The sequence below is a fragment of the Peromyscus eremicus genome, chromosome 10 (genome assembly GCF_949786415.1).
Source record: "Peromyscus eremicus chromosome 10, PerEre_H2_v1, whole genome shotgun sequence".
NCBI classification, from domain to species: Eukaryota; Metazoa; Chordata; class Mammalia; order Rodentia; family Cricetidae; genus Peromyscus; species Peromyscus eremicus.
The window spans coordinates 41,958,700-41,980,211 of NC_081426.1; the positions used below are offsets into that span (position 1 = coordinate 41,958,700).

Here is a 21,512-nt window from a genome sequence, read left to right on the forward strand (position 1 = left end):
TATCTATTCTCTTAAAATAAAAATTTTATAATTAAGACTATCTAAAATAAGTTCACAAATCATTTTCTCCTAAAATTAATTTCTCAAAGAGTCCTTGCTTGATTTTTATGAATTAATGTATTTTGAGTGAATCTTCTTGTTATGGAGCTTGAAAATTTACTATTTTTTTCATAATTCTAAGCTATTTCCTTTATATAACTTGTTTTCTAAGGGGAAGAAATATTTGAAAGAGTGATTTAAAAATCTATCGAATTTATTATTAAAAACCTTTCAAATAAATAAAAATGTCACACATGAAAATTAACCAGATTCAAGATCTATAAGACTCAATCAACTTTTGTTCAGTCAAAGTTATCATTTAGAATGGAAGTTGTGAAGCATCACATTAAATTTTACACATTCAGTAATTTTTATGTTCGTGAACTTCTTTAGGATCCTGACTGTCAGTTGAACAACACTTCCAGTCCTGACATTCCAACGGCACTTATCACCCCATCAAACATGGGGATGCAGGCAAACACACAAAACCACATTCTAGGACCACATTCTCCTTAGTGTGTGATTTAAAATACAGGTTTTAAAATACCTAATGTAGAGCAAGCTGCATAAAAAATGTAAACGAAGGAAACAATCATCACGGAAATGTAAGATAGACATTTGTAATTCATGTCACTTTCTTGCTTTGAAATGTATTTGATCTTTATCGTACACAACAGAAAATTTTCAAACATATGTGTTTATGTCAGAGTGCCATTTTGTCGGCAAAGTAGAGTAGAGCTGTATTCCATTGGTCTGCACAGATCATTCAGACCACAGGAGATTTTTCTGCCTCTCTGTAATTGTCTCTGCAGACCCAAAGAATATGTTTGAGAGAATTTACATCCACATTTGCTCAATTTTCTTTCTGGCCTTAGGTTTCGTTTTCACTCACAGCAATATGTGGAAGTCAGGCCACCTGTTTTTATCGTAATTTAGGTTTGAGTTAATTTTTATGACATAGCAATGTGCCCCTTAATCAGAATTTTCAGCCAAACTGAGGCAAGTTAATGATAACAATAATGTTAAAAATATCAAACCAAACCCAACAATCACAAAAACAACCCCCCCCCCCCAAATCCCATATTCAATGGAATTAATCCCAGAAAGAATTTCCTCACAGTGTTCCAAAAGGAAGCAATCTAGTAACAGACTCAGCCCCCTGTGTATAAATTACGGCTTGGGAATTTAGTTCCCGAAGAAGGAAATCAGTTTATTTCTGTGAGAATCTGAAGGAAAACATTTACATGCAAAAGTCAAAGTATACAATCTAAGTAGCATGTATTCTTCCACGACAAATTGTAAAAGATCATGTTCCTACTGCATAGTGTCTTAGTGAACTGGAAGTGTCTCCCTCTTCAAAAAGCTGACTGAGAGTTGTGGAAAGCACAAAAAAATGTGCTTGAGCTTGGGAAATTGGAAAAGTATTTTGAAGTTGTGTTTTCCAGTTTCTATTTTAAGTGAGCAAAGGGGAAAGTTATTTTCTTGTGTATGTGTCAAAAAAAATCAGATCACAAAGGCCATCTACAATTGATTTTTCTACTTGAAAGGAACAAGGGAAGGAGAGTTGGTCTTTGCTCTCATCCATCAGGGTATTATGGCTGTCAGCTTGCGTGCAAATGATTTATTTTGAAAAGCCGACTTTACACCTAAAGAAATTCTGGAATGGGGCACCAGTGCCCCTTGGAGTGTCTGCAAGGAGAATTTTATAGCTGGGAACCAGCATCCCGCATTCCGCAAGCCTGTACATACGCAAGCAATGGTGTAAATATTCCATAGCAGTTCAAACAATGGAAATATAAAGAGTAGTCACTTTATGGTAGCCAGAGAAATTGCCCACTAGTAATTCTCACTGTAATGAGAAAAGCAAGCTAAATTGCCCATTTTAACATTTTGTCTGACAAAAGTAATATTTCCTAAAGTTACTGAAATCTAAGTGGGTTTTATAACCTAAAACCAGACGATCGTCAGATTGCAAGTTTGTTTTCTAGTTCCCACTTTTAATGCAGATGTTTCTGATTAATATCTTCACTATCATTTTTGTATAATTACATTTAAATGTCTTGTGCAAGATGCTTTTCTGCTCTGGAGATGGCTTCAAGGTAAATTTGATTTTCTCTGACAAGGGTATGTAAATTTGCCAGTGCAAGCACCTGCTTTATGTAAAAAGCCAGGCAGCATTGGAGATCTAATAACTAATCATATGCTTGATAACCCCACATGCCCATAACTTTTGAAATGTACTTTCGGAGTGAATTGGAGGCACAAGAAGACTTAGCTGTACTTTATGTTCCTCTTGGTTTACAGGCTAACAAAATGTAATCACCATTAACAGTCCGATCATTATGCTGTGTTTCATCTGCAAATGTATACACATTTTATATGTTCTCTCCTAAAAGATGCCATACTCCTTAAAGTATTGATATTTTAAATTATTCTGTCGGCTCCTATCATCACTTCATGTTCAACTCCGACAGCTTCTTGCTCTTACATTAACTGGCCTATTGGTCCGTTTGTCTGGTTGTTCTTAAGTACTAGCAACAGCTTGTGTACAGGAGTTAACTCTTTGAGTCAGACATTCATAGATTCACAACCACTCAACGGCTCTATGTATGTTCTAATATTTTTTCATGCATGTCCTGAAATTTCTAATATCCTTTCATGATTTTAGAGTGATTCAAGTAACAGATTCTACAATTTACTGACATGTAAATACCCTTGGTATTTGTATAAGAAAGAAATTATCAGGTAGTTTGTGTGCTCCGAGGTGCTGAAACTTCTCTGGGATGCCTCAAGAGTACGAGCTCTTTCCTATCTTGTTTGCAGCATTCTTATTCTGTTGAGTTTTGTTTGCAGGATGGTCACCTCATGTTCACATGAATAAGTTCACTTGAAGGTACTTGTTCATGTTTTAGGCAGGAAAATTAGGAATATGGAACAGGCAAAATCTGCCAGATAGCGCTGTCCCTTGTCCCTCTTCATTCTCCTTTCATGAAAACAGAGTCCTCTTAGAAGCTGGCTCCTTTCTTTGCTCACATTTCACTGATGAACACTGTCATGACTGCCCTGACCTGGAAGATATTAATCAAAGGAGTGTTTGTGAGCATAAGACAATGATGAACAGTGCCCATCACACTACCTTTTACTCTGCTTCATCCCTCTTTCTTGAAAAATTTTCCTTTATTTCCCTTATGCTCACATCTTATATGGAAGCCATCCATTTTTCTCTATATCCCAACAAGCTTCAGGCAACTACCTATAGTTCCCTAAGGCACTTTATCCTTCACAGTAAAAGGTGAGATAACTGTGACTTGCTATAGGTAGTTGTGTCTTAATCTTGAGGCAAGAGATGCTTTTCAGAGCTCTACAAGAGCCTAGGGTAGAAAGTAATGTTACTTAATTTTACCATAATTCTACTTGTCCATTTTACTTGGGGTTAGCTGGTTTAAGGCTGCCTGGAACCAGAGACTAAAATGTTAACATTACAGTCTTAGCGTTATCTCTTGTCCCTATTGTCTCTCTAAGGTACATACTGTTTCATTTCTTCCCTTCCTCCTCATTCTCTCCATGCATCTTATTGTCATTTTTTCTCTTTTTATTTTGCTTTCTTCTGTTCTTATCTATTATGAAACAGTTTCCAACACATTGTATAAATGATAGATATTCACAACTTTTTCTCCCAAATGAATCTATCAACTGTTTCTACTATGAATATGATTAGCATTTGTTGGGCACATTTTGTTGTTTCATTAATCATTGTGGATGACAGAGTAGTATGACAGCCCATTTCTAGATCATTTGATTATTCTGGTTGCCTAGAGATAGATGAGACTTGTACCTGATAGATTCACTGAATCTAGATGTAATGTTGGAGGAAAACATCATGAAGGAAATGGAGAAGGTGCTTGGAGAAGAGCTTCCTGTCACTAATCTTTATGTGAAATCATTAAATGAATGGAAATCTAGTTAGGAGAGCAACTGATCTAACATGCCAGCAAAAGGAGAACCTAGGAAGTGTTTTAATGTTTCATGAGATGCTGTTTATATCATGTAACATTATATATATATATATATATATATATGTGTGTGTGTGTGTGTGTGTGTGTGTGTGTGTGTGTGTATGTGTGTTGGACATATAAGAAAACATAAGACATATATTTTAAAGTATCAGAAAACATGGCCTGAAATCACATGTCCGAATACATAGTTGTTCCTTTAACAAGTTCCTGCTACATGGCTAGTCTTTGCTGAGCCATGAGTTGTATGATGTTTCTTCCTTTTTTTTAAAAGAAAAGAAAGTAATTGAGATATTTATACACTTAATACACACTAGAAAACTTAATGAGTGATACAGAGCTCACAAGGAAAAATAGCTTGGGAACACAATGTCTCTTTAAAGTTTCTTGTAAAATGATACTGTACTCTGTTCCACTCCAATCTAGAAGTAAGAAGTTTAAGAAAATGAATTCGTATGTTTAGCACCCCTCAGTTTAAATCAAACATAGTTGTGTTTGATTGCTCTCTTGGTCTCCTGATAAATGTTTAAGTCTGAAAATAAAAATACAATATGATATGAAATTAATCAAAGCTGGTACACAATATATGTCTCATATCCTGCAGACTGACTCAAAACAGTTCTGAGGTGAAACATTTTATTTATTTCTCCTAATCGTCTTCATTTGTCTCCAATAATTCACTTTGTTAAGTGATCCTGAGAGTTCTGCCATCCAAAGCCCTATCTCAATCATCAGTGGTTTGAGGTGAGATGTAAATGGATTCTGAGCATCCTTGCTCTTTATCATTGTAGAGCTTTGTTATCTCTTCACAAAGCAGCTGTACTCTGGCAAGGATAACCCCATAGGTTGAGTGCATTGAATCCATTCTTACAGAGGTAATAGGACCAGTGTCTAATTTCAGTGTGATTCTCTGGAAAAGAGGTCCCTTTCCCTTTCATTTGAGGATAAGTTTGAAAAGGAAGACAGATAAACTGCTCTCTTTCTGTCCTTTCCTTTTTTTTAATAATCCATCCAGAAATAATCGATAGCCATGTACAGTAGGAGTTCTTACCAGACATATTTTGTATACACACATTATGTTTTTTTTTTAATGATTCTTAACACTGAGGGAGTTTTAATGGGAAGTCTTAACTAAAATGAAATCACTTATATTCAGCTCTGTGTTATTGATTTTGAGATAGTGTGATAAGATAGAAGAAGAGGGAAAAATACCCAGAAGGAATGGAAGGGTGAGACTCAAAGAAATTTCTAAGAGGAGTAATCCCATAAGCTGACTATGGTGGTATTGTATTCCCCAAAATATTGTGCACCCTAATAAACTTATCGGGGGTCAGAGACAGAACAGCCACTAGGTACAAAGGCTAGAAAATGGTGGCACACACGCCTTTAATCCTAGCATTCCAGAGTCAGAAATCCATCTGTTCAAGGATACAGCCAAGCATGGTGACTCATGCCTTTAATCCCAGCAAGCAAGCCTTTAATCCCAGGGAGTGGTGGTAGAAAGCAGAAAGGTATATAAAGCATAAGGACCAGAAACTAGAAGCATTTGGCTGGTTAAGCTTTCAGCCTTTCGAGCAGCACAGTTCAGCTGAGATCCATTTTGATGAAGACATAGAAGCTTCCAGTCTGAGGAAACAAGACCAGCTGAGAAGTTGGCCAGATGAGGTTATCTGTGGCTTTTTCTGGTTCTCTGATCTTCCAGTGTTCACCCCAATACCTGGCTCAGGTTTGATTTTATTAATAAGACTCTTTAAGATTCCTGCTAAAGCTGACTCATATAAAACTTCTGAAGAGTCCCCTGGAAAGATAAATTAGTGAACACAACTTTGATGGCTTAAAAAAAAAAAGGTAATTGAAACTAATTATGTGCTCATGCAGTAAACGAAACAGCCTTTCTTATTGTGGTGCCTAAAGTAGATGACACTAGAAAACGTTGATGAAGGAATTTTACAGAAAAAAAAAACTAAATTTCACTCAAACAAAAATTAACGTCAACATAAAATTTCAGCATCTACTCTATCTATGCCCTAAATCTTTACAAATATCTAAAGAGTTTTTTTTTAACTAAATCATCATTATAATTTTATTCTATGGATGAAACTGATTTTTTTTAAACAAATCATGGTCATAATAAAATTTGATGAAGAACTATAAATATGAGGAATTGAGGTAAGGTGTACTTTCCGCATGCTGTACTCTATGGAAGTGTTTTCTATCCTGACTCATATTTTAGGTGGGGCCCTGTGGAATTACAGAATCACTGACATGATGTACATTCTCTCTTGTAACAAAGCTGACATTTGCACATCACACTCAGGCATATAGAAACTGTTGTCTTTATTTATTGATAGCCAGTGCATCCTCAATGATAACTAGAAAAAAAAATTGTCAAGAAAGGGATTTCAGCCACCTCTGGTTTGGATATGCCTTCTTTGGAGGAATCCAATTGCAGATCATGAACTTCTCCATCATTTTGAAGCTCATATTTCATGTCAGGAATGTTTCTTCTCTGCATGAGGATCTATAATCCTTTCTTTATATTTTCAGTTCCTCATGATGAGAGAGATGTTTTGGTTCTGTTGACTTTGTCTTTGTTTCTTTGTTTCTAATGTTCTAGTTCATCAGTGTTGAGACAATGTTGATAGTAATGCTCCTACAATTTATAAAAGGTGAAGGTGCTTTTACCTGTGGTGTTTGAGTCCTCATGGTTTATATACTATCAACCAAATGAAGTCATGCATGCAAAATACAGCTGTAGTAGTTAGTCAGTTCCAGCCATTTCTGTTCACTTAGTAATGGTCCAATGCTATTTTATTTCTACTGTGGTTTCAAGTAAGACCATATAGGCTTTGAAACTTACAATACTTGTTCTTTGGTCAATTGTGGACATTTTCCTGACCACCTTGATGTCTACAGTATTTGGATTGTCTACTCTTCCCCTGCCTTTCCTTCTGATGTGGTCCAAGTACACAGGAACAATTGAGTCTTCTGTATGGAAAAATCAGTCCAGAGGAGATCAGGGAGGTGTCAGGGGTCACTGTTGGGTATAGTGTTGCTCCCACGTCACTCTTTTTCTTTGTAATCACAGTTGATGTGAAAAGAAGGTGTGGCATAGCTTTATTCAAGCCCACTTCAGTCACTTATCACTTCTGAAATCCTTGTATCTCAAGGCTTCCAGCTGTTCCTGACAAAGGTGAAGTCTTCTAGAAGCTGTGTTTCATGTATACCAGATACAAATTCACTTCTTCCCTCCATGAAGTATTTTATGCCTACATAGAAAGAAGTTATCTTACACAAATGTTTCTTGAAGTTTATCCTACATGCCAGAAACACCACATCAATTGAAATTTTCTTAGAAATTAAAATTTTGGGCTAGCACCACAAGAACGTCTGGGGAAGGGGCTAGGCAAGGTTGTTGTCATCTGGATTCCCCATGATAAAGATATCCACCATAGGTCAAGGACCTCTGCTTTAAATCCAGCACTAAAATGAGGTATACTAAATAGTATATGCATTCCCAGTATCAACTAGCTTTCTTGATGTGCAAACAGGAGATTTCAAGATGTAGGATTCCCTCCTCCTATTTTTTCTTATAAGTTCCATTGGGTGGACTAAAGCTCTTGTTTTAGCATCAATCATTTATCTTCATACATCTTTGATGTATGAATTAATTCAAATCTTTTTTGGCATCAGTGGTTGCAGATACATTAATTAAATTGGAATAGGAACATAAAGAAATGATTTTAGGTAAAAAGTAAAAAACAGCCGGGCGGTGGTGGCGCACGCCTTTAATCCCAGCACTCGGGAGGCAGAGCCAGGCGGATCTCTGTGAGTTCGAGGCCAGCCTGGGCTACCAAGTGAGTCCCAGGAAAGGCGCAAAGCTACACAGAGAAACCTTGTCTCGAAAAACCAAAAAAAAAAAAAAAAAAAAAAGTAAAAAAAAAAAAAAAAACAGATATTTCTAAATAAATGCCTCCCTTGAATGCATCTGAGATGTAATCTGAATGATAGAGGTCAGGTGAAAAATCTGCAACACTTTTGCTGAGTCTTTTTATCCTATAAATGTAATAGTGACTCCAACATGACAAGAATCTCCATTCATCAGCTATGGGCATATCATACTTGATAGTTGTGAAAGACTGATTAATTCACTCTTTCTATTCAGATCATCTTATGCTTTCAGTTCTAGATGTTAGTAAATGGCTGTGTATCAGTGCTGTTGTTCACTGATGTTGAAATTCAATTGCATTGAATTCAAATGTCAATGGTATCATTTGTTAGCTTAATAATCTTCAGAAACAGACCCTTAAAGGTAGACTTTTTTCTGCATAACAGAAGATGTTTCCAATCCTTTGGGTAATATTAGAGAATTGTAGAGAAAGCTTATGCCTGATAAAATGGTATTTATTATCCTATGCTTAGACAACATCCACTTAAAGACCAGTCAGTGGGCCTTTAGGCACTGCTGCACACTCTCTTTCAGAAACATACATTGTCTGTAGTATTGTTCCAACAAATTGACTCTATTATTATTGAACTTTGATTACTTTGGCAATAGACATAGTTTCTCCTTGCTTCATATCTTTCATCTACTCACCCATTTGAACTGCCTTTTATGATTATGAGTCATCACTATATCAAAGAAGAACAGTTCACATTGTTTCCAGTTAAAGATATGTCTGCATATTCATAATAATACCTAACATACAGTATCTTCAAGACACACATTCTCACATACATATTCACACACAAGTGCATATATGTTTATTTTTATACAAACTTGTATTTCACCCATATTCCCGTGAATTCATAATTAAATTTGAATGCTTGTACAGTTTGTGCCCAAAAAGCAAATTAGTTTTTCTCTGACACATTTGTGAAAGTATGTGGAGGAAAAATACCTCTCTTTAAATCACACAGAGGTGACACAGGGCAGATCTTTCTTGCCCTCCCTGTCTTTTTCATCAGTTGCTACAGAATCCAGCAGACACATTGTTTCTTTGGAATTTCCGTGCTCACATCCCTACAGTGGCTTCTGTAGATGCTTTCAGAACCATCCACATCATGTTTAATTACTTATTATCATGCTGGTCACTTGCCTCTGAAAGCTCCATGGGATCACACTGGTAACCATCATTGCATAGGATCCAAGGAAGGTGTGATAAATTGTTTTTTTTTTTTTTTTTAATTTACTGAATGGGTGCGGAAATGTTGTTTTGTATATGATTTTCATCTTGATGGATCTGTGTGTGTATGTGTGTGTGCAAACATATTGTTCTTACCAGGATTTTTTAATTTGGTGATTCTACATTTACTTATTTTTAGTTGTAGTGATAAATCAAAAAGAACTAGTCAAGCATATTTTTTTAAAGCTTTATAAAACATGCCGAACTATTCTTGGGGATTAATCAAGGACTATTCTGCAGACTCCAGTTTCAGCAGAGAGGGTTTCTGTGTTTCATCACTGTTGGCATCACTCTGTCCTCTAGAGACAAGGAGAAGCCCTATCTTGTTCTCTGGCCACTTTCAGAGAGGTAACATTTACCTGGCACTTTCTATGTGTGCCATAGCCAGAGTGCATTTAGATATGACCTAGTTCTAGAGTCAGGGATTTACTTTACTGCCCTTCCACAGATGAAGAAATACTAGTTAGGGAAGCATCTGCCTCGTGTCAAATGGTACCTAATGGTAGATATGGCTACAAACTTCAGCTTGCCTGCCTTCAGAGCTGAGATCTCTTGGGCCATGATTATTATACATTCATTTTGTCTCAGGATGTTTTATAAAATTTTAAGTGGAAAAATAACCCAAAGAGAAGTATAAAGCACTGTGTAATGAAACAGTCCACTGAGTCGTTAAAGATGTCCTGATTCAACGTTATATTTTAACAATTATTTAACTTCCAATATTGATATTTTTCTGTTTGTCAATGATATTTCCTAAGTTCAGTCTTTGCCTGTATCCTGACACATTCAGGATTCATACTCATACTAAGAAAGGCAACTATTTTCTATTTTTATGACTCGTCTTGATGTATGTGGTTTCTTGCCTTGATTTTGTAAGTGACTTTTACATACATCAGATAAAACATACCAAAGACAAAGGAATGTTTAAACCTGCATGCACTTCAAGTATTATGACACCCAAACTGAAGGCATGCACATTTATATTGACTCGCCATTATTAAGTACAATTTTGTTGTCATTGTATTTACAACCAGGTAAAATCATATGCCATAGGCATAACGGAATGAGAAGCTGACTAGAAAGGGTCTAGAAGCTCTGAGAGTCTATTCAGATATATAAACATGATTTTCCTATTGCCTGCTGAGTTTCTTGTGAATAATAGATACTAAATGCTAAATGTCATTACATTTATAGGTGACGTAGCATTTCTGATCTCAGATCATTTCTTTTACTTCCTCATCTGTCTTTGACTCTCATTTTCCCCGTGGCATTTACGAGTTGTTAGAGGATTTACTATTGAAATTAATTCAGCAGCTTTCTAAACGATAGAACCAAATGTTCCTTGTTGGAAGAAAAACATCAGCCTCTATTGCCTTACTCAGGAAAATAATTTTTTCACTGTGTTTGTAACTGCATTGTTGACTTCTAGTAGATCAGTTTAACCACACTTAAACTTACAATTATATCTAACGTGAATCTTAGTTTTGAAATGCTTAATTTATTAATATGCAAGTTGATGCCATATAATAGTCTCTCTTCTTTGAGGAAAGGTTTAAAGAAATAAAAATATCTTTAGTTTCATACATGTTTAATTTATATGCAAATTAATGATGCCCCCTGCTTAAAGTCTTCATGTTAGTCCTGCTGAACTTTTTTCTTTTTTTTTCTAATATTCACACAAAGAAGTCATAATGTATAGAATTTAATTTGCACACATATATAGATATGTACTCAATCAGAATATTTTAAGTTTCTGTAATGTTTTATTTTCCCTTCTAGAAACTGTAGGCATGAAGATGACCAAGTGGGACCTAGTAGCATTCTACCAGAAACTTAGAACCTCTGGGAGAATGATACAATTAATTATCTATCGTGATAGTATTTAAAAAGTGCTCCAGGGTAGCATGTAGGATATGTGTAACCCCAAGAAAGGCAACAAGGGAATTGCAAAGGGCCATATGAGGAATGAGGGCTTGGGCAGGCAACAGTGGACAGTTTCTAGAAAAAAAAATATGATACCTCAGAAAGATTGATGAAAGATTGTCTCCTCGGAATTTTCTCATTTGGGTGAGGTGTAGTGGTCCAACTTAAACTCCCATACTTTAAACTGCCTGACGGTGAATCTTGAGTTTGCCTTTTTTGTCATTACCATAGATTCACTGGATCTCACCCCACCTTAAAAATGTGTTGAAATAATACCTGTGTTATGAAGGCACACTGAACTGTGTGGGGAGGTGGGGAGGGGAGAGCTGCTGGAGAGAGAGAGAGGGAGAGGGAGAGGGAGAGGGAGAGGGAGAGAGCGAGAGAGCGAGAGCGAGAGAGCGAGAGCGAGAGCGAGAGCGAGAGCGAGAGCGAGAGAGAGAGAGAGAGAGAGAGAGAGAGAGAGAGAGAATAGCACTTGAAAAGTGAAGAGCTGTACAAAGAAAACTTATATTTATCTTTCAGGGTTGTCATGCCACAGTCCCACAAACTGGGTGCTTTAACAGCAGGTGTTGACACTTGCAGAGTCCTGAGGGCTGGAAGTCTCAATTCATCTGTTGGTGTAGTTGCTGCTCTCTAAGGCCTGTGAAGGATGGATATATCACTGTCAGTCTCCATAGCTAGTTAAGATGGCTTAGGTCTGTTTCTCATACACAGTCTCTCCTCTATGTAAATCTGTGTCCATGTGTCCCACTTCATAACACCTAGAGTTGCTCTGGAGTAGGAGCCCTCATCCTAACTAATCACTTCTGTAACAATCATGATTTTAAGCATGGACACTTTCTGATGTACATGGATATGGGTCATAAACGAATGAAATTTCTGATTGTCCCAAGGCCCAATTCAATACATTCAGTACACGGAAAAAGAAGTACATGCTTTGGAGAATCGTAGTGCCCAAAGTAACTTTTTTGGAAAATTTACAAGGGAAGAAAGAGAAATTCTGAGTAGAAGCATCCCTGCTTGTGGAAATATGGTAAATAGTGTGTTTGCAAATGTTTTTCATAGCTCTCGTTTGAAAATGCTGTCAATTCACAAGTCACAGATGAATGCTATTTTTGTACCTCTTCATAAAAACATCATAGTTATATATTTCTATCCAATGTTAGAGATAACTAATTATGACTTTGCATTCAAAGAAACTAAGTCAGAGATTGAAGGCTGGGGATAAAGACATGTTGACGGCAGCTGCATGTTCTTCTGGACTCGGGGCTTCCTTGGGGTGGAAGGATTCTCAGTGGCACCTGATGGAGGTGCCTTCTGCAAGTCTTTCCTTTTCTGCTAATTATCTGTTAAGAGAAAGATTTCTTAGTGGCTTAATGATGGCAGAATATAATTCCTGTGTCACAATTCTATGACCTTGATGGTTGGCTGGATTAGAGGGTAGAATGGTTATTTCTGTGTTCTGTGCAGTTGAAATGGCTTGCTATTTGAAATCCCATATCTGTTGTTCCATTCTTGCCTTCCCCCGACTTTCCCCTTTCTTTAGCTGTTTTCATGCGTATGTACGGTAAGCGTATGTTTGTGTGATGTTTGAATGTGTTTGTTTTGCATGCGTGTGAACTTACGTTCATGGACATGTTGAAGCCTGAGGTTGACGTCAGAAATCCTCTTCCTGCTTTTCCACCTTATTCATTGAGGCAAGAGCTCTCAAAGCCAGGTCACTGCTGTGACACGTGTAGTCTCACCAGACAGCTTCCTCTGGAGCCCTCCTCTCTGCCTTCTGAGGCTGTAATCACAAGAGGGCCACCAGGCCTAGCTGGCATTTCTGTGGCTCCTGGGGGGTCAGAATGCTTGCATGGAATGTAATGTAAGCACTGAGCCATCACCCCTGTGCTCTTTGTTCTCTCTGACAGTCTCTCCTCTCTCCTTCTTCCTCCTTTCTCTTGTTGTCTCCTCAACATTGGCTCTTCATCAGGTATTGGCTTTCTGCTCCTTCCACAGACAGGAAGACATACAACTTCACGGTTCTATGACTGCTTTGAAGACATTATTGGATGATTTCTTCACTCTGCTGAAACACTGCGGAAGTTGTGCTCCCCGATAAACCAATCACTTTTATTCCACTTAGAAAATCCGCAGGTGTCATTAAGCTACAGTGATAAAAGTTGTGAGCTTCCGGGAACTCACTGGGCTGTTGTAAGGTTTGGGATTTTAATCTAGATTTGGTGGAATTTTTTTGTTGGTTTTGCTTTTGGTATTTTAACATTGAAACTAATTATAGGAGCATCAATAGGTGCATGTGTGTATATTCATTCAAAATTAGTATGACTTCTAAAAATTTAAATTTGGTGAACTATTACTTTTTTATACTGATTATCACACTTACATTTGATTTGAAGTGGATTGATGAAGGACACACATGTACCAATTGTACAGCATTTGGAGAAAGGGCAGAACCATTGGTTCTTGGAGGAAGTTCTATTTTGCATTTCTAGAAAGGCCCACATAAGGCTTGTGCTTATGTGGATCATGCATATGTTATATGCTATTTATAGACTAAAAATTAAAATATTCATTTAACAAATTTAATAACAATAAATATCTTGGATGCTAACATTGAAAACATGCTTATAAAATGTATTTCTCACTGTAAAAATAAAATTGTTAAAAAAAGCACTCTTTTATCATTTGCAAATCTCTTCAGTATCTGGCTTATTAGTAAACAACCAGATGCATCTTTCCGCTTCAATCTTCAAGTTGTCATGATACCACACAGTGTGTAGTCTGGAAACTCCAGCATGCATTTATGAGAGACTAAAAATGAAAAACATGAAAATCATATCTTTGATTTGTTAAGAAATTCAATTTGTCCAACATAGATCCAGTGGAAAGTATCTCTGTGACTCACTGGTGATTGTATAAATCACTGTGAGAATGGCCTTTCTACACTGAAAGGTGTCATAAGAAACTGTTACTGCTAGATTTCTAGTGTGTGTGTGTATGTGTGTGTGTGTGTGTGTGTGTGTGTGTGTGTGTGTGTGTATGAGAGAGAGAAAGAGAGAAAGAGACAGAGAGACAGAGAGACAGAGAGACAGAGAGACAAAGCCACAGGTTAACCTTGGCTATCATTTCCCAGGTATTGTCCATTTCATTTTTACGGGAAGAGGTAAAGTCTTACTTGGGCTTTCTCATTAGGCTGGAATGTCTGGCTAGAAAATCCTATATAACTGTCTTTCTCTGCCTCAGCTAGTACAGGAATTACAAGCACGCACCCCTTACCAGGTTTTTACAGGAGTACTGAGGGTTGAATTCAGTTCCTCACACTCGTGTAGCGAACACTTCACCATCTGAACCATTTACCCAGCCCCCAAATTTGGAATTCTGTTGTATCATACACTTACTTGCAAATTAAACTTGAGTTGTAGTGTCACAATGATGTTAAAACCTTCTACCTGAGCATTTTTCTTGTATTTTTATGAAAGCAACAGTGAGTAAAAAAGCTCCCCCAAAAGAATGATTTTCCCTTGTAACTCCTCTGAGTTTGCTATAGTTTAGACTTTGACTGTGCCCTAATCACTCATATGTTGATGACATTTCACCAGCCCGTGGTGCTACTGAGAGGCACTAGACACTTCAGGAGTTGGAGCTTACTGAGAAGAGCACTTTGGGGACTATTGGCATGAATGATGTCTTAGGATATAGACCTTTCTGTCTTCTCACTCTTTGCCTTGTAGTTACCAGGAGGTAAAGGAATATCCTTTTCCAAGTGTTCCTGTTAGGATGTGCTGGGTTGGCACACACTCAAAACAAGACCGGCAACCATGGATTTGAATGTCTAGAATGAAGAGCCCAAACAGACCTTTCATGCTCATAGGATGATAGTTTTTGACATAGTTTCCTGGCAATGTTAAGCTGACAAACATGAGAGACCTTATCTATTCATCTGTGTCCTTCACTTGACTATAATCTTTATTGGAAGAGGAACTTTCAACACCACATCCTACCTATTTACTTTCTTAATGTATGGACTAAATGGCTGATTTAAAAAAAAAGATGGCATGGAACAAAAGAACATACAACCAAACCTTAAATAAAGTGCCAAATCTGTGCTTGGGGAAATTAGTTTTTTTAATATCTAAATCTTTCTCAGGTAAAAAAAGTGATGAAAATTTAATTTTGCACACAGTATACAAATACTTCATGGCCTCTCAGGTATAATTTGAAGAAGTTCAATAAAAGTGAATATGTTTATTAATAGAATTAAAATAATAACAATATGCAAGTAAATCTATTTCTCTGAAGTCATAGAAATGTTTGCTCTTTTGGACATGAGACTTGAAATAATGTGATAAATATGTAAAATGAATCCTATTTTCCTCTATCAGTAAGAGTTGTGAAGACTCACACTCTTCTTGGAGTCAGACATCTGAGTGTATAGCAGGCCCATTATGAGGTCCATTGCCTTTTGGAGCTTATATATCCTCCCACTGTAGTGGGAACACACTAAAATCTGTATTAACTTATTGTCTACCAGTAAGTTCTTCACTTAAAATAGGATTTAAGTTCAAATAGGTAGGCTGTGTTTTTAGAAGACTGACTGATTAGTGGGCAGTATAAGTATTGAGAGCAACGGCAAATAAAAATAATGACGGATCAATGATATCATATGTACATTAAATAATCTTTTTCATGTCTTATAAATGAGGTAACTGACCTCTCAGAGGCTATAAGTAGTCACCATGAATGCTTCTATTGTCATAGGGTATTTGCTAACATTGTTATGCATCCCTCTGTGATACCTATGTTTCACCATACACTAAAGATTTATTACCTATAGAATGAACTTCATTACCTTTGTTCAAGCACAATATTATAATTTTATTAGATACAATTTTCTATTTATTTTTAATTTTGAACATTGTCTCTATTTTATATTATCATACATTATTGTCAAACACATACAACACACACGTACACACACACATACACACACACACACACACACACACACACACACACACACACACCAGTGCATACAGCTCTTAAGTCAAATTATGATTTTACCATATAATCTCATGTTAAAGCTCCAAATCTCAGATTTTGTATTTGTTCCTGGTTTGTTTGCTCACTCAACTTAGATGGAACTGTGCCTGCCAGAGAACAGCATGAGTGCAAGACTATGTGGGGTGTGAACCAGAATAGATACAATTAAAATCACTGCATGTGATTTGCAAACAAACTGGGATGGACTATGCAGGCACATTAAGTGGGTAGCTTAATGGGCATCAATAAGAACCGTAACTGAGTTATTTGGGTCTCTAGATTGTTGCTTGTTGCGGTCAGTCCTACATGTCTTGTTGGAGTGGCATCCTTGAGCCCAAGTGGGCACAGAGATTAGCAAAAATTGTATCTAGAATTTGTTTGCCACTTGAGGCATCTCAGTTTGAAAACTGAGAATATGAAAAATATATTGAAAATTAGAGTTATTCTGGTGGTACATTTATAAAATTATTCTCGTGACCCAAGTAAGTGATGAGGAGATTTTATTAAGCCCTAATGCCCAGAGCATGTGGGTTTGGCCTTCCTATAATGGCAATTATTGCATTGAGATAGGGTGATCCATTTTTATTTAACAATTAAATTACCTGAGTTTGGAAAAATTTAAAGAATCATTTATTTTTAGAATCTTATTTATTTCATAGCTACCTAATTTGCTTGGAATCTCTTACGTTGAAGAACTGAAGCAGCTTAGAAAAAATCAGTTTAACAAAGTAGCATCATTCGTAAGCCTTACATGTAAGAGACAAGACAATATAATCTTGATCAGAGGAGGTAGGAATTCCCAGCACACTGCAGAACAGCTTTTCTTGATGCAGACTCTGTGGTTGCAGTTTATGGGTAGTGATGCCTCAAATAGCCCTTTTTGTCAGACTGGGAAAAGTTAGAGCAGTCGACACTCTTAAACCCCTCAATAGTTAAGGTTCAGAGCGAGGATGTAGGAGTTTGATTCCTGGTAGGCAGACAGGTAGGGAGCCAGCTAGATCATAAAGAAAGCAAGCTTTCAGCATTTCCTTGACTCCTTTGACCAGAAACAAAGTCATATATGCCTGGCAGGTTTATTCTCCATCCAGTAAGGCCTCCCTGCCTGTAGACTAATTCAAGAAGTTCAAGTCTGGACTTAAACATGCTCATACAAACTTGAAAACCTATCACTCTACCTGCCTTTGTTCAAATTGACCAACCATATGTTAGAGAAAGAAGAACTCTCAAAGACCCTTAAAACACACAGGCCCGAGGAGAGATCTGGCTTCTACTCCCTATCTTTACTCTATTGTGCACACAGTATTTCTCTCTGAGTGCCTGTTCATCCATCTGTCTATCTATCATCTATCTATCTATCTATCTATCTATCTATCTATCTATCTATCTATCTATCTATCTATCCATCATCCATCATCTATCTATCATCTATCCATCCATCCATCCACCCACCCACCTATCTATCTAACTACCTTTCTACCTACCTATCACCTATCATCTATATATCTATCTACATGTTTACCTTTAATAAAGGTGTTTTTCTTATTAAAAAAGGAAAACAGACCAGTCAGCCTTTTGATATACTCACAAGTTCTTAATTTATGTACTAAAAGGCATACAGAATGTTTAGTATGTTTCAGAGAACTTTTGGCCATTTAAGCAAGTATTACCAAAACTTTTAGACATGTAGACATAAGGAAATACTGAAAGAATGAATGAACTTTATGCCTGTCTCCTTAATGCCTCCGTTGTTCATATTGCTTTATGCTTCCATTATGTGAACTATTTGAAAGTAAGCATATTCTTTTAAGACATGGATTATTAGTAACCAGAAGTTTTATCTAAAATGGAATTAGAACAACTTTGGAAGTCAGTTTGGCAATGTCTTAGCAAGTTTGGTATCCTTGTTCATAATATCTAGCAATTATGTCCTTTGCTATTCCATTAAAATGAGAAAATTCTTTTGAGAATGCACATACACACATGCACACAGATGCACACACACACACACACACACACACACACACACACACTCACACATGCACACTCACATCTCCAAACACTGATTCTTTAAGCATCTTCACTCATTGCTGCCAAAACTGATAGGAAAACTAAGGCATCCTTTAGTAGAGAATGGACAGATATATTTTGTGTGTTCAGACAGTGGAAATAATTCAATAAGAGTGTCATGGCACAACATAGAAGAACTATAAAGGTGTGCTGATAAGTGAGACAAACCAATCTAAGGAAATGTTGTCATGTCTGGTTTTAATATGTTCTTCTGGAAAAACAACCATGAAAACAAGAGGGTCAATATTTTTTGTGGTTTGGAAAGGGGGATGAATAAAATCATCAGACACAGAGGAGTGATGAAACAGTAAGTCTATCCTGTGTGAATTATAATGATGAAAACATGCTATTATACCTTTGTCCAAACTGTCATGATGCACATTAGTAAGAGTCGATGCTAATATATAAGTATAAAGATTGCAATATGGATGATTATGAGGTATCGACACAGATACTTTCATTGTAGTTTAGATACTGTTCTGCTTGGAGATGCTGACAGTTGGGGAGACTTTGTGTGGATGTATATAAGAAATCTACTTTCTACTCAGTTTTTTGTTGAACTTAATATTCTCTAAAGGCATATGGCTTGTTTGAAAACTAACAAAAAAGCTCTACTAGATCACTTCCTGAATTATCTTGACATAATATATAAATATTTATGCTGATCTTAATTCTTCTTAGTAGAAATTGAAATGTAGACTATAATAACAGTTGTATTTTCTGTAAACAGTAGAAAACTAAACTCTCTGTTCTTTATGGAGTCAGACCTACTTTGACTAGTTTAAGTGGTTGATATTTATTTAATAGGCTTCCAGCTGTGATAGAATAAAAGAGATGAGATTTACCTATTACTTTAGGATTGTAAAGTACTAATGTGAATGCAGTTATCCATTTAAAGGGGATGAGAGATAATTTATTATGGATCCAAATATGAGTGACCATGGCCCAGAAACACAGATTCAGATTGCTCCAAATACCATGTTCCAACACAGTATCAATTATATGAAGTTTCTATGGTAACAGAACAAGGAAAATCATAGATTGAGGTACTTTACACATACATTGGTGGAAGTTACAGATAGTCAATTACAGCAAAGCCAGGAATCTGCTATGGACTTTGATAAGAGTTGACATTCTTAAATCTGGTTTGTGGAAGCTATTTGTTTGTTAATACATTCCAAACAGTTCATTTGTTTAGTGACAAGAATGTAAGGTTCCACATGAGATAAACTGTAATCGAGCTCTGGACCTGCAACATAACAACCTCTCTAAAACAATTAAACTTCAAATCAGCTGATCAGCCTTAGAAAGTTTGGAATAAAGTGTTTATTTCCAGGAAATTTCATTCACACTAGAAAAATGACCAAAAGAAATCAAGCAATAACTTCAGAGGTTAGCCATTAGATTATGTAAAAGAGACAACCAAGATGTTATGTTATTACCCAGACATACAGTCTAAAGGGAATTCAAGATTGCATTGCATGGACAGGGCTGCCCAAAGAGAATTGCAGATTTCTAAGCAGAAGAGAAAAATGTTGACTTAAAGGGAGGGCAGGAGTGCTGGGATTTGAAGAGTAAAAGAGCACAGAAACTGCTGTGTAAAGGAGGCACTCTGGGGAACTGCAGAAAGTTCATTCAAGTCTATGGTGCTCCGTATCCAACTGAAGAAAGTATGCCAGAGTAGGCAATGAATCACTGGAAAGGCCCAGCCATCCCAAGAGTTTACACAAGGTAGAAAGTGAAACCAATTGCACAGGACCTGGGTGAGCCCTCAGAGAAGGGCTATCTCTGCAGACTTCAGTGACTGATACTGCTAAACGTATTTGCTAAAATATTCAAATTAAGAGCAAATAACTTGTCTGTGTCTCATAATATATGTCTTAGAATGCTTAATTGGAAAGCAAAAGAAATCCTGAAACACTACTGTACAGATTATCTTACATGCAATAAAAAAATGTTCAAATATGTAAGAACCAAGAAAAACATGACAGACAAGGAGAAAAAAATAGAAATGGAAAGAAACAGACAGAGATGATTCTGTATAAAGGAACATACAGAATAGATATGAGAATGGTAAATAACAGTAAATACATTTCACCCATATAATACATGAATATATAAGTAAACACATGAATCTCACATAATTAAGAGCACAGAAGAAAGCTTGAAGATCCTGATGAGGAAACTTAGGGATAAATGTACACCACTGAATCCAAAAGTACACTGAAAAAACAGAACAAGAAAAATAGTGACAAAAATATAAAAATACTGAATAACAAAGGAATGAAAAATACTGAAAAGAAAGTAAATCAAATAACGTTGTACTATGAGACAACCTCAAATTGTATAACATAAATGTGGTTGGAATTCCAAAATATGAGGTCAGTGGATAAAAAGATGCTGTTAAAAAACTGGTAGATTTCCCCAAAATTTTACTTAAAAGTACAAAGTGCTCAGTAAGTATTAATTAGACGCACTAGGAGGAAAAGCACAAATCAAATAATCTCCAAATAAGACTGTTATAAATCATCATGAAGACAAATTTGTGTAAGTTAAGCAGAGAAAACAAAGGCACATAACACGTGTAAGGAATAGCACATAATTTCTCTGAAAACACACTAGCAGGAAGAAGCCAAAAGCATGCAACCTTTCAGATAGACTTCATGAAGGCTGTTTGTCATATTTTGCAACACTGTGTTTTTATTTTATTTTATTTTATTTGTTTTTTTTCTCCTTCCTTCCTTCCTTTCTTCCTCCCTCCCTCCCTCCCTTCCCCCCCCTCTCTCTCTTTCTCTCTCTCTTTCTCTCTCCCTCTCTCTCTTTTTGAGATCTTACATTATAACACAGACTGGACTGGAATTCACTATTTGTCCTGGATCACTTAGGCTGTTCTGAAAACCTAGGTAGTGTTCCTCCCTCAGACACTAGCATGCTGGAATTACTGTCACATGTCACCAAACCAGGCTAGTAGAGTTTTGCCTGATTTCTTTTTACATCTTCTACTTGCTGCTTCCTCTTTACAGTGCCTTTCTCTTACTGAAAATCCCATTCCTCAAGTAGGAAATGACATGTATAATTTGTATTAATTTAAAAATATTGAATAGTTTAAACACACAGACACTCACAAAACAACAACATAAAAATACTCTTGAGAACAAATGTATTCAGTGATAAACTCTACAACCTTTAAAAAAGAAAAAGACCCTATGTGTTTTCCAGAAAATAGAAGAAAACAGTTGCC

The 21,512-nt window shown here is 36.5% G+C and overlaps 1 long non-coding RNA gene across 1 annotated transcript in view; it reads right to left on the reverse strand.

Annotated features, from left to right (window-relative positions):
* Nucleotides 1-343: 343 nt before the first annotated feature.
* Nucleotides 344-21,512, reverse strand: part of LOC131921167 (uncharacterized) — a 41,587-nt gene continuing 20,418 nt past the window's right edge. The window contains exon 3 of the long non-coding RNA XR_009381874.1: nucleotides 344-3,107. This is a non-coding gene — a long non-coding RNA (uncharacterized LOC131921167). The remainder of the gene's footprint in view (nucleotides 3,108-21,512) is intronic.